Source organism: Patella vulgata, chromosome 3, assembly GCF_932274485.2.
Source record: "Patella vulgata chromosome 3, xgPatVulg1.2, whole genome shotgun sequence".
NCBI classification, from domain to species: Eukaryota; Metazoa; Mollusca; class Gastropoda; family Patellidae; genus Patella; species Patella vulgata.
The window spans coordinates 61,395,311-61,416,686 of record NC_065881.2 but is presented as its reverse complement, the minus strand read 5'-3'; the positions used below and the strand labels follow the sequence as shown (position 1 = coordinate 61,416,686).

The 21,376-nt window shown below is 34.8% G+C and overlaps 1 protein-coding gene across 3 annotated transcripts in view; it reads right to left on the bottom strand.

Annotated features, from left to right (window-relative positions):
* Positions 1 to 21,376, bottom strand: part of LOC126814213 (protein unc-93 homolog A) — a 133,523-nt gene that overhangs the window by 50,341 nt on the left and 61,806 nt on the right. The window lies entirely within an intron of this gene.

Here is a 21,376-nt window from a genome sequence, read left to right as displayed (position 1 = left end):
TACGTTTTCAGGCCTTGAGATTTGACGGGCGTGATTGCGGTGCGGATAAACACGGCCGAGCGATAGTACATAACTTATGGTGTCAGACATTATTATATATGTGACAGAACTGGTTAAACACATTCCAAATATAATTAAATTAACATTATGATAATGGTATATAATATAATATTATCATGATAGGTTGTATACTAGGCCCTAGTATACAGCGCCACGAGTAGTAACTTAAAGTAAGGTATGATCAATATAATCTCCCTATCTTCCATTAAAACAAATTAAAAGGAGGCTCATCAAAATATTTTAGAAATTATTAGGTGGCACTTTCTCAGATTACATCCTTATAAAGACTTAGCCGTTATTTGTGTTGAGCAAAGTTCTCTATCTGGTTTGATATTACACTATAAGTATAAGCTTATTTCTGTTCTTTTATTTGAGGCACATGCAGCAGCTAGAGAGTTCGAGCGAATCTGCAGAGGATCCACAAGTTCAAATTCTAAGACAGATGGTGGCAACACAACTATCAGTTCTACAGAATCGTCTACACCTGCGTCCGCTTCAGCCTCATCCAGGCAATCCAAGATTAATACATCTCTTAACTCCTTTACACGCAATGTTTATGAAAAACTACTGAAAACAGCATATATCCTAGCCACAGAGGGGCTGTGATTAAAAGCGTTTAAAACACTTGTATATGTTCAAAAATCTAATATGGTACAATTAATTGATGGTGTTGGCAACATTGCCAAGGGAAGGAAGTTTATTCATGAACTGTCGGAAGTTTATTCATGAACTGTCGGAAGTTTATTCATGAACTGTCATTAGCAGCACAACTATGCCAGATATTAGATAGTTCTAAATTTTTCACTGTCCTGTCGGACGGATCGCAAATCCATAAAACAGGCAGTGAAACGGAGTTGGTTTGAGTACGGACCTTACGCAATGGAACCCCAGAAAATTTTCTTATGGCTTTACAAAATATAGATGACTTTGGAGATGCAACGACTGAAAGCCTTAATAGATGTTGTATTTAAGAGCAAGAACAATACACAAAGAAACTCGTGGCAGTCACAGCAGACGGCGCCTCGGTTAAAATGGGCTGTTACAATGGACTACTAACTCGGATGAAACAAGATGAAAGACATTGGCTGTTGATAATACATTGTGTATGTCACCGAGTTGAATTAGCTGTCAAAGATATATTACACAAAGAAAAGACTTTTAAAGAAATTGAAGGTCTGATGATAACAGGAAAATTTAAAAGACACTTTGAAAATACTGTCAAGGCTTTAGAAGCTCATGTTTACAAATTTCCAAAAACCAGTGGAACACGTTTTATTGGTAATCACTAGAGGGGATTAAATGTGCTGTTAAACAACTGGATGACTTTGCTTGTCGTGATTGAAAATTCTGTCGCCAATAAATATTCAAATATTAATTCTAAATTACTAGGTGTGTGTTAAAAAACTCGTTGACGTTACATTTCTAACAATGTGTTCTTTGTTCTTTGTACTCTTTTGTTCTGGCGAGAATATCAAAACTACATGTACCTTTCTTTCTGCAATCATCAAAACTGAATATTTTTGAAACGGGTGATCAAATTGATTTCTGATCTAAAGGATTTGTATGAGGACCTTCCTGAAGACATTGCTAAATCTCACAAATTTACGGTTACAAGAATCAGTGACCATATATTTAATGTAAATCTAGAAATTATAAGATGGCTGTAATAAATTTGTAGAAAAACAATATGTTAAAGTGTCGTTTATTGGCATATCAAATAGTATAGTAGACAATGGTTTTAGCCTTTTGACTGCCATGTTGACAGATTCCAGATTGTCCATGAAACACAGTACAATGGCAGACCTATTACTATTAAAGGTTAACCATCTAGTTTGGAGCTCTGAAGACAAAGATCACAGTATATCTTGTGCTTTAGATACTTATCACTCAACTAAAAAGAAAAAAATAAACTACACAAGCCCCAAGCATCTCACATGTCTGTATTGGGTAAAACACCTCATACTGACAATCAGTTAAAGGCACCTGAAGTTGGATTTTATTATCTGAGGATTCTAAAACATCAGAGGAGTCTGACATTTCGTCTTCTCAATCTGATAATGATTACATGAGTGACTTTGAAAACTCCAGCCGTATAGACTTGGAGTCTAGATCAAATGATGTCCAATATTCAAGTGACTCTGAATGTATCTAAACAATCAGTTGACTAATCAACTGATCTATACTTAATCGATATTGAACATCCATAATTTAAATGTATTTTAGTTTTCTGGTAATTTGACATACATTACATGTATTATGATAACAGAAGAAAAGGGAATTCTTTCAAATGTTTTGTTTACTTTTATATATTTATGAACACTCACGTTAAAACAGTAAATTAATTGTAATAGTGTTTATTTAATGAACATTTGTAATTTTAGACTATTAATAATAATAAACATTATATAGTCTCCGCTAAAAATTGCTCCAGCAAGATATATGGCAAACACAAATTGTCACTCCCGTGTGATTTTCAGCTCCCAAGGACTGAGTACTAATGATGCTGGGCTCCTTATGAGAGTATATTTTGTTGCCTTTGTTTGTAGCTTTCTACATTTCTAACGATTGCTTCCAGTTATAGTCATATTCTTTTACTATGACCGGTGTGAACCCCGTATCCATTAGCCCAGTCGGGGAAGAAAAGTAGGAAATCAAACACAATTTCATTTCATTATACTTCAATTTTTGAAGATGAATTCAATTGTGTAAGACCCTGAAAATAACCGTGTGCCTGCTACAGACTTTCTAATCAAATACCTGGTGTCTATAGAAACCTAAGCAAATGTGTTATTATAGAGTATTCACATTATACATTGACAGGGCATTCATTTAATCCGAAAACCACCTCTTCAATATATATTAAATCACAATTATAAGAATTTTCTTGTCAGAGGGTAATAACAGGTTCTTCTAAAAATTCACAATTAATGTCTATCATAAAATGTGTTGCGTTTATTTTTTGTTGTTTCTCAAATTATACACATTGAGACAAACACCCAATCTTATAATTTCAAAAAATAAAATCTTAACACGAATAGAACAGAATTCGCCAGTTTTTCAAGTTAGTAGAAGAATGGAATGAGGTTGAAAGTCTCTTCCACAAATAATACTTCGGTCATGTTGTCGTATGTGGTTACAATGCGACGGAGTTTTCATCTACTCTTCTTAGATTTACAAGTGTCATGGTGTATATGTTTGGATCTCTATTTTTCACCCTACCCGAACGACCAAACCAACTGTTCGTGTCAGTCCGCTGAAAAACCGGCCTGAAAAATCTTGAAGGCTGTTTCTCGGTAACTAAAACATTCTATTCCTTTTGCTGTTGCTGTGTTGTTTTTTACATCCTCCACAACAGACTTACAATACAAATATTACTGCTTAACATTCTTTGAGTTCAGAATTGCTTTATTTTTAAATTTTGCATGTATGGGGATGAGGGTGATGGTAATAGAAAGTACAAGTGCCGGGAGAGGTTATCGGTACGTTTTTGCCAGCCCCCTTGTATATTTTTTCTGCAATAAAATATGTTCATCATTAAAGAAGTACTAGGGATGATGTTGAAAGTATTGTGTGTGATGATGATTTTGGCAGTGAGGGGGGCGATATTGGAAAGGTTGGTGATTGTAGTGTGGTGTTCAGGATACGGATTATGGGGTGTTGTTGGTTGCGATAATGATGATACTGAAAGTTATGATGCTGAAAGGAGACGATATTAAAAGGGTTGGTAACTGTAGTCTGGTGTTCAGAATACGGGTTATGGGGTATTGTTGGCACGATAATGGTGATGCTGAAAGGAGATGGTATTGGAAGGAAATATGGGGGTATTGTTGGGGGTGGTAATGGTGATTCTGTAAGCTATGATGCTGACAGGGGATGGCATGAGAAGGGATGGTGATTGTAGCGTGGTGTTCAGGATAAGGATTATGCAGTGTTGGGGGCGATAATGATGATACTGAAAGTTATAATAAAATCGTTTTTATGGTGGTTAAGATATGGTGTTACTAGCGATAGTGTTAGAGGGCGTAATGGTGACCATACTTCGATGACGGCAAGGGTGATATCGACACAAACACAAAATCTTTGGTATGCAACGAAAACATAGGAACACCAGCAGATCTGTCGTGCGAACTGTTAATAAACGTTTTCAGCGTTTTAATCCTTTGACGTTTTGGAAAATAATAATCTCAAAACTCTGACTTTCGATTACAAACTTCCCCAATGACAAAACAATCTGTCTAAATATAATCAAGGGACATCTTTAAATTCTGTACTTTAGTGGAGCTCAAGAATTTAAAACTGACACGATCAAATGGTGTTATTTGCGAAACTGGGAAAGAAAATAGGATTATATGATTAGCATAGAAGCTGAGGCACTTACACATAAATGTCACTTTTTAAAAAGACACTCAATAGAAGGGTTAGTTGGATAGGGGGGTGGGTGGGTGAAATTATGCAAATAAAAATTGAAACTCCTAGAGCATCGATAGACTTCTAACCAGGCGCTTTTTTACAGCTACAAGCCCAAGCATATAACTTCCATAACGTGTCATTATCGGTCTACGGTTTAACAAAATGATTCTTGCCTAGTTAAACGGTACTAAAGCAGATAGAACTTCAGTTATGTGAACGAGAATATTGCGTGATGTGTACACTAAACTCGTTGTTACGGTAATTTATTGGTGATTTGTGGGGCCATCGAGTCTTAAGTAAGATGGTCAATCGAGGACCACAAAGACAGCTAGCTATTCATCAGCCTGTGAATTACAGGTCAAAGATGTTAACTAAGCTTAACTTTTATGTTTATCTATTACGTGATGTACCATAAAATCATTTAATTTCTTTTATCACCCTAACAACGATTTTATTGACACCAGGAATACTACTACGGCGCGTAATATAAAAAACAACAAAAAACAGCAATTGTATTTCTGAAGCCATTCTCGAGTAAATTAATTGTTCTGTGTTGCCCGTCTATTTCAATATGCAACGAAAACCGCACCAGACAATAAGTATATAATATTTAACGTTCGTTATTTGTAGATCCAGTGGTGCGCAGGGGTTCTGTGATGCCAGGGGCCAAATCATTGAGTGTACGCCCCCAAGACTCAAGAATGAGGACTAGTACTCATAAATGTAAGAAATGTCGATCAGCCATTTTTAGTTACTTCCGCATTGTTTTCTGGGATATGATTTTCTGTAGTCATTGTAAATGGCGCACGAAACCATTATGTTCACAGAATACACGAGTCGTGTAGAGATTTAAAAATGTTCATTGTGTCTTAAATATTGGATCTTAGCTAGGATGACATATTTTCACGGTAATAACATCAATATTGATTGAAATGGACCAATATTGAATTATAATTGGATTTTTTTAATTTCCAATTTTATGGATAATATTGAGTTAGAGGTTTAGCTCCTTAAAATATGTAAAATATATGAAATAAACTAATCATTCAAATTAATCAGTGCAACTTGTAACCGCGATAATTCCTAATTCCCTCTAAAATGGATCCCACGCCACTGTGTAGATCAAAATTATGTTAAATAATCTAATCTAAATAACTTGTTTGTGGCATGATGCATCATATTAATTCATATGCAATTTTTTTATTAATATAATCATTCAATTTGCATGGAAAAGAACATTATACAGTAATTGTATAGCGTGCGACGGAATTCAGAATCGCAAATATCAACAAAAACTCGATCGCTGTCTTTATTCTTTCCGCTCTGTTACACTATAGTGCATGTAGCTAATCATTCGATTTACATAAATCTTTTTTATTACATGAAAGAATGAACTCAACCGTAAACTGTATGTTTATATAATAAGGTGCTAGATAAATTAATGTAATGTAAATTAGAAAGAAAAAAAGGGAAAAACTGTTCAGTTGGTCTATTGATTAACTAATGTTGAGCTCATGGTATTACTGGATTAGTATTGATATTATTATATTGTACATTTTCACCCGAAAAGGCTTTATTGAAATTTGCATATATAGGTATCATAACTACTGTTCTCGTGATAATCAACTAAACAATAATAGTAATTAGAATTGTTTAAGTTGTTGGGGATTAACCACTTTACGTAATCGTAGTCAGGCAACTGGTAGGTTTGTTTATAAGTTAGTAACTTGCTTCTATAGATTGGGGAACTTAACAACTCAAAGATATATAAACCCAAGAAACAGCCAGTTCTTTAGTTAAGTTTACTAACTATATATTTATTAGAAACCTGACCAGTTGTTCTCGTATTTAGGTATGTGTAAATATATTGAGTTTAATATTATCAAGTCATTTTGTATATATCTAAGTTTCTAAGAATAATTAATAATAGCTGTTATTTTTATTTTAACTTGATATCATAATGTATTCATATTCAGTATTATTTTGTAATACTTACTGTATTTTTATCATTCATATTTTGAGTTACGTTTACTAACTATAAACTTATTAGAGCCTTACCAGTTGTTCCTACTTTAAGTTCCAGCCCCGTATAGTATAGAGACTGATTATTAGACAGAGATCGACTTTATATTAATATCACTCAATATCTAGTCCTGTACAGGGGCAACCGCCTAACCTGCCCTCATACATTTAAAAACAAAAGAAACCGAGAATATTTGACAATGCCCGAATCCGATGAAATTTCTTATCAGGGTATAGGGGTGGGCGTGGCGACCTGCCCACCCCCCATCCCCTTCCCAAAAAATGCCCTCTCTTCTGAAAAAGTGCCCTCTCTTCTGAAAAAATGCCGTCATTTAAGTCGTCATTTAAGAAAAAGTGCCGTCATTTAAGAAAAAGTGCTCTTGAATTTCGAAAGAGTTACCTTGTGCCATCTTTACAGATACTAAAAACCAATCTCGCTCAATGTATACGTTCATGCACCATCGATCAAGCTTCCTTGCTTGTTGGCTCTCAGTGGAACAGGAAACGCTGAAGGTGATCGACTGATTGTGACTACCCAATTTCCTCTGATTTTGGTCTCGATTTAAAAAAAAAAGCAAATTATGTTTTTCCAATCGGAAAATACCGGGTCAATATGGGGTTTCCGACGACCCTGTATAAATTTGATCACATCCGATAAAACGGTAGAGTAAAAATCATAACTTATCAAATACAAAAAACAATTTTTGCCGCACGGCAATGACACTATTTCCATTACTTTGGTACTCCTTACATAGCAACATTAATCTTGAATAAGCCAACAGTGAGGCTGATGTCCCCCGCAGAAATCCCAAAATAAATAGATGACACATATTAATTAATCGCACATTTATTTTTTTCCTAAATGTCAAGCAATCAAACTGATTATCACCTATACACTAAGTTTCATCACTCTCTATCAGATGGAATCAAAGTTATCTTGTCCCAAAGCATCGACCAATGAAATTGCTTAGCTCTGCTTAGCTTTAGTTAGAAATGTTAATAATTGAACTCAGTCAAGACATTCACCTAATGAACATCTACATCAAGTTTAAACAGTCTACCCCAATTAAAAGCAGAGTTTTTATGTTCCAAAGTCTTGACCAATTAAATTATTTGTCGCTCCTTAGCCTAAGCAGAAAATTCTCATCATCGAACTTAGTTAAGGTAATGATATAATGAATCTATACTGACATTTCATCACTCTCACTTAATTAAAACCAAAGTTATCGCGCCCCAACGCATCAACCAATCCGATTGCTTATCGTCTGCTTACCGTAAGCAGACAATGTCTATCATCGAACTCCATTAAGGCATTCGCCTAATGAACGCCTACACCAAGTTTGGACATTCTACCTCATTTAGAAGGAGAGTCATTGTATTCCAAAGACTCGACCAATCAAATTGCTTATGGCTCCTGAGCAGAAAATACTCATTATCGAACTTAGTCAAGGTATTGATGTGATAAAACTATACACCAAATGCCCCCAATCTCACTTAATTAGAACTAAAGTTATCGTGTCCCAAAGCATCAACCAATCAAATTGCTTATCTCTGCTTACTCTAAGCAGAAAATTCTCATCTTGGAACTCCACCAAGTCATTCACCAAAAACAACTACTCCAAGTGTGAACATTCTAGCTGAATTAGAATGAGAGTTATTGTGTTCCAAAGTCTCGACCAATCAAATTGCTTATCGCTCTGCTTACCCTGAGCAGAAAATGTTCATTAATGAACTTAGTGAAGGTATTAATAAAACTATACACCAAGTGTCCTTACTCTCACTTAATTATAACTAAAGTTATCGTGTCCCAAAGCATGAACCAATCAAATTGCTTATCTCAACTTACCCTGAGCAGAAAATGCTCATCTTTGAACTCCATCAAGGCATTCACCTAATAAACACCTACGCCAAGTTTGAACGTTCTAGCTCAATTAGAAGGAGAGTTAATGTGTTCAAAAGTTTCGGCCAATCAAATTGCTTATCGCTCTGCTTACCCTGGGCAGAAAATGCTTATTATCGAACTTAGTCAAGGTATTGATGTAATGAAACTATACACCAAGTTTCATCACTCTCACTTAATTAGAACTAAAGTTATCGTGTCCCAAGGCATCAACCAATCAAATTGCTTATCTCTGCTTATCCTAAGCAGAAAATGCTCATCTTCGAACTCCCTCGAGGCATTGACCTAATAAATATAGCATTTGCGGCCAAAAGAAAGATTTGCAATTAGATTGACGTTACGTTCTTCGCTCTGGAAATCAAATCCTGGCAAACTGAAGAATGAAGACGGTGTTCGCTTATAAGTTCGTGATGTTCGCGTTTTGTCAAGACTACAGTTTCGAACACGACGTTCTTGTACATACAAATAATCGTATGGGACAATCAAAGACAAAAAAGCCCATGAAGTAGGTTTAACGTCAGGTTTGCACCTTGGTGAATTCGCAAACAATGTTCCAATTAAGGAATTGGTCGAAAGCCATCAAGAAAGGCTGCCCGTCGGAGCGAGACTGGGACAGTAGAGAAAACCATATCAGTATATTCGGAATAGCGATAAGATATTGAATCGAAGGCCCTGTCTTGGCCGAACTCCCAATGGCATTTTATCGGGTGTGATGACGCCGAATTTCTTTCTTTTGGTACATGGCGCTTTACAATAACCCTCCCGCATAATCTGTGAAAAACTTATAGTTTCTGCAACTTGGTGATGCTCAAATAACTCCTAATTGAGTTACAAACCCAAAGTAAACAGGGCTGACAAGTTTTCTTTTCGCATTGAGAAATACCCCCTACCCCCTTCTCCCAACCCGTGCATGAACGAGAAGTTCTTTCTTTAGGCTTCAGATGTTATAGAAATTATTAATTGGATCTTTATTTACATGAAAAGCTCAAAATCAACTCTGTAGACCCTCGGATGGTTTGGATACAACTTGGGTTTAAACAGTCATCCATTTAATAAGTAAAGCAATAAATGGCTGACTAAGCTAACGTTTACCGTTAGTCACTACCGGAGAATGCCGATGGAAGGCCTGCATTTCTTCTCGCATTGAGAAATACCCCCTACCCCCTTCTCCCAACCCGTGCATGAACGAGAAGTTCTTTCTTTAGGCTTCAGATGTTATAGAAATTATTAATTGGATCTTTATTTACATGAAAAGCTCAAAATCAACTATGAAGACCCTCGGATGGTTTGGATACAACTTGGGTTTAAACAGTCATCCATTTAATAAGTAAAGCAATAAATGGCTGACTAAGCTAACGTTTACCGTTAGTCACTGTCGTCACTACCGGAGAATGCCGATGGAAGGCCTGCCAATCGAGGGTACCATGGCTATTGAGAATGTTACTTGATAATCGGGAATATGTGGGTGAAGTTATCGTCTATCAAATAAACGATCGGCAATTCTCGTAGACGGTGCGGAGACAGTTTTTGCCTATTTCTAGTCCAAAACTTCCAACAGTGACAACTCCATTCAGAATAAAGTAATTTGACTGATATTTTCAATATTTTCTTTTTTTATCATCTATTTTTGAATTATTATACCAGGAATGGCAAACTCTTTATTAAACTCTTTACTAAAGTATCTTTAAAATGATACATAGTTTGGCTTTTGAATAATTTACAGCTAATCGTCTATCAAGAATTTATTTCAGATAGAAATGGTTAACTTTGGTTTAGTATAATTTAGACCAGCTCACCAAAGCAAACTTATTTTGTACAGTCTTTGTGGCAGGAAACGTGTAACGGGTCCACAATTCTGATTCCAATACTATACATTATTTCAAGTACTATACCAATCGAATTTCATTTCTGATTTGATAAATTAAAGTATGTTGAATATTTCAGTCAAATTATTTCATTCTGAAGAATAGCGTGGTCTTCGTCTGCATTGGTACCGTTGTTAGGATAAGAAGCAAAGCATCCATTATCATTTTTAAATTAAATTACTGAATGGCAATCGCATTGCAGTCCGTTAAAAATCACAACTATCCCATGGTCTATAGGGTTGATTATGGGCTTGCCATGTGAATAAATGTCTAATTAATAATTTATATAGCATTTGCGGCCAAAAGAAAGATTTGCAATTAGATTTAGCTCTTACATAATGTATCTTTAACCTTATGTATTATGTTGCAGGTGTATTCATCAGGAAGTGTTGTTTAAAGCATGAATTAGGTAAACGATCTAGTATACGAGTTTGTTAATTTGCAACTAAACGCATCAGGAATAATTCCATTTCTGCTGAACCTGACTTAATCAATGGCAGTGTACATATTTATGGGGTCATTGAAAGTTTTAAAAGAAAACTTAAATGAAAAATGGAAAAATCGAACAAAACAGACAATAATTGAATTCCAGGTTAAAAGTTCACTTATTACACTATCAAGAACCGAAAACTAATCCAGACGCGGAAAACAATAATTTCTTAACCAGTACCCAAATGTTATGGTAATCGAGAATTTAATTTAGCATCGATCACTCAGAAATGTAAATTATTTATGTTTGTTTAACCCAAATGACATTTAGTTAACACCAATACGGTGAGAGAGGCAACGTACAAAATATGTCATTTACGGATTAACATATCATCATTTCAATAATTCGAGTATACATAGGACTCTTTAGCAGTGGGAAACCCGAGAGAGAGAAAAACTCACGAATTACTCCTTGCCATTGAGTGACAGCCTTTAAAGAGGCTAAAAGCTAAATCTGTCTATTGCAGGGTTTTATTTTGGCTTCATTTAATAAACTATTATTTATACATTTATTCACACGACAAGCCTATAATCAACACTCTAGACCATCGGATAGCAGAGACTTAAACAGATTAAAAGACGGCCGCCATTTAATGATTTAATTTAAAAATGATGAATCGAGGTTAATTCTCGAATAACAAGTACCGTTATGATAATAAACAATCTATGCCACATCTTGTCAAAACTTCAAACACTGATAAAGTCGCTTAGAATAAAGTAATTTGAATGAAATTTTCAATATACATATTTTGCACTATCTACTTTTGAACTATCACCGCAATAACGGATAGCTCTTTATCCAAATCTTACATAATGCATTTTTAAATATTAGATTTAGCCAAAAATTAATTCAGTCGCCTTATGAGCGAAGTTATGAGCTTTGAAGTTTGACAAGATAGCCTCGATTGTCAAGTATCATTGTTTGGATAATAAAACACAGTCTCGATTATCCATTGTAACGTTAAATTATTAAATGGCGATGATGATCTAATCCATTCAATATTACGACCACCCGATAATCTTGAGAGGAGAGTCGATCACCTCCTTGCCATTTAAATAAATTAATGCCTAATTAATAATTTATATAACATTTGAAGCCCCCCCCCCTCCACAAAAAAATATATATACATTTCGACAACTCATCTTAGAAAAAGACATGGAGTTGGTATCAGTATGCATAACGTTGAATACTTTTCGTTTGGGGGATGGTATCAATTACTTTTCATTTTTGTTCTTAACTGAATTTCTATTTCGTAAGTGAAAGTGGATGCTTGGTGACTCTATAAGCATACATATAAAAATCTATTGCTTGATATAAATAACTGTTTTCTCAGTTTACAAGACTTTAGTTACAACGAAATAGCACGTTTCTATCTATATTTAAGGTCGTGTTAAAAAGAATTTAGCACTCTTAGTTGAACGCTGAATTGTACATTGCCCATCGATGTCTTGGTAGACAGGTTACATTTTGCATACAATCTATTTTGAATAAGCTCAATGTAATCGAATAGTCATATTGCACCAAACTGAAAATTACCCATGATAAAACCTCTTTAAAATTGCGTGGGTAACACTAAGTGCGTGGTTTGGGTTGTTTGCAGGCGCCATTTGAGTATTATCAAACTAAAGTTTGATACCATATCTTGTATTCAACACAGTCATCAGACATGCTTATAGTATTATATGTTAAATATATCAGAATTGTATATAAACCTCCAATTGTCAACAATTAATAATTTGGTAATGACTCGTACCTTTTAAAATATAATTGCACATATCATTTTTTAGTTGATTCAAACTTGTAACGTTTGGTCTTTGATCTATATTACTGCAATAAACTTATTCTATTCTATTCTATTCTATGCTCAGACGTGCGTACACATTTCTCCCAGAAATCCGGTGAACTTTTATCGACCACAACAAAACAATATACACCCTTGTTGAAAAACAACTACGTAATCTTTTTATAGTAAAATGAACCAAACACTGAAAGGACAAGGACGAACTATGTACTTCAAAGAACGAACTGTTCTTGTAAGGACTTGTGGCATTGTTTTCAAATTAAAACTACATGTATTTGAACCATGAAACATTTTTGGTCAGTACTTATCAGAAACCCTAACTAGACTACAAAAATTAATATTAATCTACCAAAAATGTTCGATTTTCACGTGGTAGAAGAAAACCACCGAATCCCTTACAATGTCCACACATATCTAATCCATCAGAAAGGCATTGGTCTCACTTTCATCGGGCTTTCTGATTAGTACACGTAAAGCCACATGAACTTGTAGTGTACCATTGTCATTTCTAGAAAGTGTTTTTAGGTTTTTTACGGGTATTGTCATATCTAACATCATGGGTACTATTCTTATAAAAGAGTATGATATATATTTTTTATAGTTTTATCGTCTCACAACATGAGACCCTGGCTATAGTCTTAAATAGTAGACACCACGCGTTTGGTCACAGCAGACCGAAGGCTGGTTTGTGTCGGGGGGGGGGGGTATATCTATATATACATATAATATAATCAGCAAATGATGTTTTCCAAAGAGACGGGATATTAAACAGGGATGTCAATCATTTAATAAAATTTGTAGTGGCGTGAAACATTAAACTAAATATGAGAATTCACAGAATAACAAGATTCTAAACTGCTTAAAGGTTAAACATTATATCTCATTCTGTTAGTTTTACATTCTTCGATTCTATCCTGTTTAAAACATCTAACTTTATAAGGTAAAGAAATTATTTTCAAAAACCGGATTTTCAAAACTGGATTATTTACAGGTTGAAATCGATAAATTGGTACCATTTTCACATGGAATAAAAGTCACCTTTGTCACTTCATGCAAAATTTATTTTTTAATTGATGTGTGAATTAGTCATTATGTAATACTATAGGGCTTATGTACCGTAGGGGGTATTTAAGTTAGCTGGAACCAGTGACAAGGAGATCTAGGCTAACAAGGATATGTTTGGTAGATAAAAATCGGACAATGACATCATAGTCTTGTAATCCAAATATGGTAATCCCATATTTTAGACACGTGGACAACCGTCCTCCTTGTGTCCATATTGGTAAACTGGGTTTAAACCTGGGGCCGCGTCTGAGCAGTTGTATATAACCGTTGTATTATGGATGTTATAAAGATATCAAAACATAGTTAACCAACAAAGGGTTCCAGAGTCAATTGTTCAGTGAAAATAGATTTATATACAGCGTGAAAGTGTTGACTAGATAAGAGTCACCCTAGTGTCACAGGCCTCTCTGTTTTGAGTCCGTGACCAGGATAGTCACATCTCTCCCCTTAGTGTCACAATTACATGTAGTTTAAGTTCTGAACGGGAAACATTTAGAGTAATTTTTTTGATTAATGATTCGGTTGTGTGCCAAAGGGTCTTAACTCACAAAAGGGAAATATCCGATTGAAGTATATCTATAAAGAGAACATCTTGAAGTTTTTGTTCAATACTGAACTAAACTACATACACTACACTGAAGGCACCTACCACATCAGCCATTTGTAAGACTGTTGAGAAATTGTTGCTGAGAGAGTTACTATTAGCAATGTCATCAATAATGTCTTAATCCCACACCCACGAGTATGTAAAGACATTATTGAAAATTGATTTTAACATTGTTGCCAATAGGCTTCCGTGCCATAAAGCTATATATAATGGGTATTTTGTTGAATGAAGACATTTTTGCCTCATGTTAGAATCTCATTAATAACTATAGTGAACGGAGCGATAGTTTGGAACTCAAAAATGACACGGCATATTGATTAGGAAGAAATTATTGCTTTTAAAGATACCTCCCCGCGTACAAACTGGGTGATTTGATGATATATTTGGACTAAAAACATATTCAAATTAATTGATCTATCAAAAGTTTGCTTCAAATCTTTCTCAAAACATTGCATTCGCGAGGGTATACCCCCTCTATAAAATCTATTAAAGAAGTCATGTTTATGTCACGTGACTTGACTGACGTGGTACCTAGCAACGGGTGCGAAGCCATCGGAGAATTCAATGCATATACAAGACGATGTTGTCTTTAATCGCTGTCCAAGTATCATAAATTCTCGAATTATCCACTGCCCACGTCCTTTTCCGTGTTTTTTATCTCAGAAACTGCTGCACGTTTAAGCTCACCATCATGTTTATCAACATATATATCAAGGGCTCACTAACGCTGAGAGATCAGACAATCTTCGCGTGCAACCTTTGACAACACTCGAGCAGACATCCCTAATCGTCGGGTTGCGGTTAGGGAAACCCTTACATTTTTGTCCTGTATGCGCTCCAGGGGTGTTTTTTTTTAGGGAATCCAGTATTTTACTAGTAAGATTGGGTGTTTCTACTTTTTATAAATATCAAAATTACCATACTTTTATTGGAAATAACCACTTGATAAATACTTTTGTAGGAAAGTATCTTTAAAAAACACAATGTAATTTAACGTTATTACCAAGAACAAGTATATATCCACCTACGTTTTCCTGAAGAATTTGGATTTCATAGCTTGTGAATTTCTATGTTTGCTCGTTTCCTCAAAACACCAGTTTGGTGGTTAGAACTAGCGTCGTCCGAATTTCTATATAAACTTTATAGAATTTATAGCGTACCGGTAATTAATGAAAATACGGTTGTTTTCGGTTTTTTTGGGTTTTTTTCGATCATGCTCATATACAGGCTTTAGTCAGTTTTAAGGTATTCTAGAAACTAGTTATCTGCAATAAGCTATTAACGTCAAAATGACGTATTCCAGATTGAGCCGTGGCTAAGAGACGTCTAGACGATAACAAGATATTAGATTTTGTTAAATACCACAGCTTAATATTACACACCGTCGATTTTCTAGCAAATCACGAACAAAATGTTTATATCACGTTGTATTTGAGAAATTAATTTCGGCAAAGGCATTTTTCCTCTGAAGAATACACATTGTATGAAACCTTTTTAAGTGGCTTAACTACATACATATACTTCTAATTTTAACGAAACCATCTTTTCTCCCTTATCTTGTAGTATGATACGTGGCGACTTTATTTGAACATATTTTATAGGTCTTTTAAAACTCTTGCAAAATTCTGTTGAAATAATTCCTTTAATGTTTTAGGGGGAAAAGTCGAAAATATTCCCATGGATGTAAATATTCATTTATTAAATCCGTTTTTAACGGTAACATTATTTAAATATTCCTCTGTTGAGGTACTGCTGTCACACCCCTGAGCCAAATAGAACTTCATGTAAACAGATTTAAACCGGGCACTATGTCTATCCTAATTTTTTTTTTTTTTTTCAATTCCATCACCTGATCGAAAATATCTAAATTTCCTCAGAAATTAGAGTATTTTGTTGAAATCCACGAAATGGTTTAGGTGAAGAAGGCAAAATTGTGACAGATTAACAAAGTGGGGTATGGCATAAATTGCTATTTGGGATTTCTGGCCATTGTAGTTAATAAATAGAAATTAGATGAAAACAATAAGCGTTAAAATTCTTATAATGAGCGACAAAAATAACTTCTAAACCAACAAAACCCAAATTACAAACAAAGGAATTCCAATAAAATACATATTTAATTCTTTATCTTTTAAACAAAGTCTCTTTAGTGTCATTACATATATTACATACAAGTTCTGCAAATAAATCATAGCATTCAACACGCTAGACACCAAGAGTGATAATCACAGTATTACTTTTGTTAAAATTTACATTATAAAATATACATGTATATAATTACCAACTCGAGACAATACTTATCTTAATCTTGAAGTAGTTTACATTTATGATCCAAACAATGTAGAAAAAATTAATGACATATATCGAGAAAACATTGTCCTGTCAAACATTTATAAGCCCAAGTTCTATGTGATGTATACGCTTCAGATATAAAGTAATATAATGGGAGAGAGAAAAATAAGCGGGATTACCATCCAGTTGCGTGCGGGCACCTTTAGTAGTGTCGGATCCCGGATCGAACCCATAACTTGTATAGATAACAGTCCTTGTGATCTACAGCGCACGCGTTTGACTCTTCGGCCATGCAATAAAATAAAACCAAGTACGAACAATCCAAACCATAAGACAGAATTCGAAGTCCTAAAAAACGTTATAGGCAAAATAGTGTATTCAAGCAAAATAGTGTAATCAGCAAATGGACTGCTCCTCGTGTACAAAATACACGACAAACAGTGGTAACAGGTGTCCGGAAGAGTAAGCTTACCCTGCCTGGCGCCACACCCGCCATAGCTGCATCCAAACTATTAGGCGAAATGTCGGTAAAATAGCGTGATTGGCCAATGAACTATCGGTATGCAAAATGCACGCGATGAACTGTAGTAGATATTATCAGGGAGATAGTAATAGTACACGTGTCAATTAAATATATCTAGAATAATAGCCGAGAGAGACACGTTATATTTACCAATCAAATCAATATGACGGCCATAAAACTTTTTAAAAGTTTTAATAAGTTTAGTGCGCAAGTATCGTTGTAGTTGAAGCTTAGATGACAAATGCCTCGATCTACTTAAAAAATCAGAATAAAAGGAACAAGCTCTCGCGTAACGAATTAGCTGAGACACAAACACTCCATAAGCTGGTGATATTGGAATGTTACTACTAATAAATGGAAAGTTAACAATCGGAAAGTCAAAGTCATCACGTTTATCGTACAATTTAACACTCAGTTTATGGCAATTGTCAAAATCGAGACGCAGATCCAAGTAGGAAGCGTAATTGTCACTGTCAGTGGTGTTTTTAATTTCGAGCTCATCAGGATATATGAATTCTACATAATCACTAAATTTAGGATTATTAAGTGATAAAACGTCATCGATATATCGATAAGTGAAATTAAAAAGTCTGACTGATCGTCGAAGACCCGCTACAATTGATTAAAATTCCTTTTCAGTCTGGCAATATCCTCTTTTAAAAATCTTCATTGAAGGTAATGACATACGGTAATACATCATATCGACCCATTTGTGTACAAAAACTGTTTGTCATCTTTGTTGTTTAATTATCTTATATATGTTAGTACAGCTACTAAGTATTTAACCTAGCTCCACTCGAGTGGTCATTTTTACATAGGAACGAATAATGTATATCAAGGTGCAAAAAAGTTTAATTGTTGCTTTTTAAATTCTACATGTAGCTTTTCAAACTGCTCGATTATAAAGAAATAGCCAATTTTTTTAGCAAGAATTTTATCGACACATAAAACTTCTTAAACTGCTCGATTATAAAGAAATAGCCAATTTTTTTTAGCAAGAATCTTATCGACACATAAAACTTCTTAAATTTTCTTGTTTTTAAATGTTCGCGATTGCTTCTTGGAAGGTATCATGGTCCCGTAAAGTTGGAATCGACAGATGGAATTCGATATAAGAGTAAGCCATAACGCTGCTGTTCGGACAAAATTCCCTCACAGCACATGGCGTCTGCTCGTCTTCGTTAGACCAGTGGGATCAGAACAGTAGGACGTTAAACCCTATTTCATTTCATTTCATTTGAATCCAATTAGCTGTTCAGATGACATCTAGCCAACCAGATAACAACTATATTCTATTCATTATTTTCAAATTTTATCAGGAAATGAAGTTGGTGGATAATCTTCTATGGCACGTTTCTAGATAATATGGCTTATACGTATAAATATCCTGCAAAACAATTATAGTTAAAGAAATTAAACCTCTATGCTTTAGGTCCATAGAGGTTCGATTAATTTCGGTGGTTTTTTTTTTGCTGGATTTGTTGGGGTGGGGGGCTAAAGATTAAGCGGAACTTGCTTTGTTTACTAATCTTACATCTTATTTGGCTTTTCTGTGGACGTAAAATTCCAACGAAGACCTATTATCATTTCACAAAATAAATTAGTAGATAAGTCCAAGAATAATCGACATCAAATCAATGATGTTTCATCATTTAAACTTTCAATTATTCATGAAATAAACAAGCATAGAAAGTATACCAAGGAGTTAAATTCGTTAGATTAAATCTCAAGTGAAGGGAGGCCTCAGTATAATTGTGAAAACTTGAATTATCAACACTGGAAACTTGAAAATACCTCACGTATTGCAACGAAATGTAAACATCAGGAACGCAAAGTAATTTTTCGCACAGGATAAAGGCGAATTTGATAAAACCAGCTGGTTAGAGAGGGTTATTCTATGGTTCCATTCCGAAAGAAACTACATCAAACAAGAAATCCTGCCGTAATTGAATAAATGTTGCCTAATTTGACCTCCGCTGAGGCTTTACTGGTAGATGTCGAGCCACTAAATTGTCTTTTCTTGATCCACTTTACGTCAATCACATAGTTTCTTGTCTTTACTAACAGAAAATGAGGGAATTTCATTCTTTAGAAAATGGTAAACGAGTAATCCCATGAGCCATTTTGGAACAATTCTTATCGAATTTTGTGTAACTGAAATTACATTCTCTATAGGAATCGTCCATTCCAGTAACGTCAATCATTGTATTTTAACGACGAACGTAGATATTCCAGAGGGAGACATGAAATCGTGATTTTCTCTTATTTATTGTATCTTAGATTACATTTAAAAATCCAAATACCTTTCATTTCACACGGGATTAGTAAAATTCAGTTATTGATGTTGCTTCTTGAAATTGACAATCACAATACCACTATAATCGAAACTGATAAAGTACTGGATGACGTTCGTCTGTATATACTTGAAACACAACAGCATGTCGTTGTTGTCCTATGGGCCTTCTTTATAAAGCAAAGATGTAAGCTCAATATGTGCTCAGCCGTGATATAATTTTAAGAGAATTATTTCAAACCACATGTGCGGAAGTCAGTGTAAAAACAAATATTCTAGATCAATTGCTAACCCAAGAAATGTATTTTCATCCACTTTTGATAAATAGTTTGGAAGCAATAATTCGTTTTAAAAAAAATATAGTTCCCTTATTCTAATAGTTGGCCTATTAAGAAAATTACATTTCGAATTATAATTACAATTCTACATATTCTGTGAAGAACTATAAATACTCGGAGACACATACAGACTATGGTTAGGATTATTCAACACTGTTGTTGAATTATGAGAACTGATTCAAAATATAGTAAACGCCCAGTTAAGAATTGAAATATGGTTTAATGTCCCGCTTTTCTGCACCGACTGGGCTAATGAAGGCTAGCATACGCCATACATACGCGGAGAGATCGTGACGGGCGCGCCACGAAATATGGTTTAATGTCCCGCTTTTCTGCACCGACTGGGCTAATGAAGGCTAGCATACGCCACACATACGCGGAGACATCGTGACGGGCGCGCATTGAGAACGCGGTATAATTGCCCATGTCGCGGAAAGGACATTTTCTCGTGTTGTGTTCACGTTTGCCCGCAACCTTGTACATCGTCTGGTCGTCGTATGGTCATAGCAGCGCAGTAAGGACGCCACCCTGGTCTAACGGGGGTATATAGTGAAAATCAGCCATGTATAGCCTTATTATCTGGAACAGTTCACGAGGGCTTGGGGCGTTGGTTTGGCTTTGAATCGTTTAGACCTACTAAAGAAACTAAATCGCTAATATTTGGGACCTAGAAATTTACACAAATGGGTCATAACGCATCTAATAATGTAATATGTATATAAACTGATTTACATTCAATTGTTTCTGTTTTTACTGTAATTTCTAATCATTTATGTTCGGCGAAATACGCCAGAAGTCTCAATCGAATGGCAATCTCTAGCGACTGGTTATTCCAGTTTATACCGATAGTATGTATTGCGCATGCTCTCCAAATCAATGTATCGGAAGGTATAGTTTAGACTTTTAGCTAATTTGTAATCAGTTTTTCGTTTATGATCCTGACAGCAGAATTCATATTTATATAAATGTGCGTTTGCCATAAATGGGGCGGGGTCAGTTCCGATTGGTAAATCAATAGTTTGCTGTATTATCTGATCACTAACCTCAAATATGGCATTGTCAATGAGAAAATGTATAATATTTTGAAACTAAACTACAGTGTCGGCATTGCGACGTTTTATAATCCATTTAGCATCTTCCGAGTAAATAGCCATCAAGATATTGCCTTTCCCGAAAGCGTGATTAAAAGCTTTATCCACAAACCAATCTAAATTACCGTTAAGATCTGAATGTTGAAGAAAAGTATACAAAATAGAAAAATCAAACGTTTCTATTGTTTTTGCTTTAAGTTTTTGATTGATTTCATCTAAAATTTCTATTTTGATCAATTATGAAAAAAAAAATTAATGCCAGTATAACTGCGAAGTGTTCTGCACCAACTGTCATGTTGGGTTTGGCATAATTTAAGTCCTTTGGTAATTGCTTTAGCCAGTGGTTTTGTTTGACAGTTGCTGGAAGATATTATGTACCTGAATTGTACTGGGGTTTTATGGAATTTAGGTATAGAATAAATGTGCGTCTATTTTAACATTATCTTTAATTTTATTACTCCCGCTGAAAGTATATGGATTATGTAAAATATCAAGTTAAGTTATATCCGTTATGCATTTAAAAGTTTCATTTTTGGTATTGAGCCAAAGTCCAACTTCAGTAAGAATATTTCTAAAATAGTATTTTTTACAGGTAAAAGCAATATTGTTGCTAGCCTTA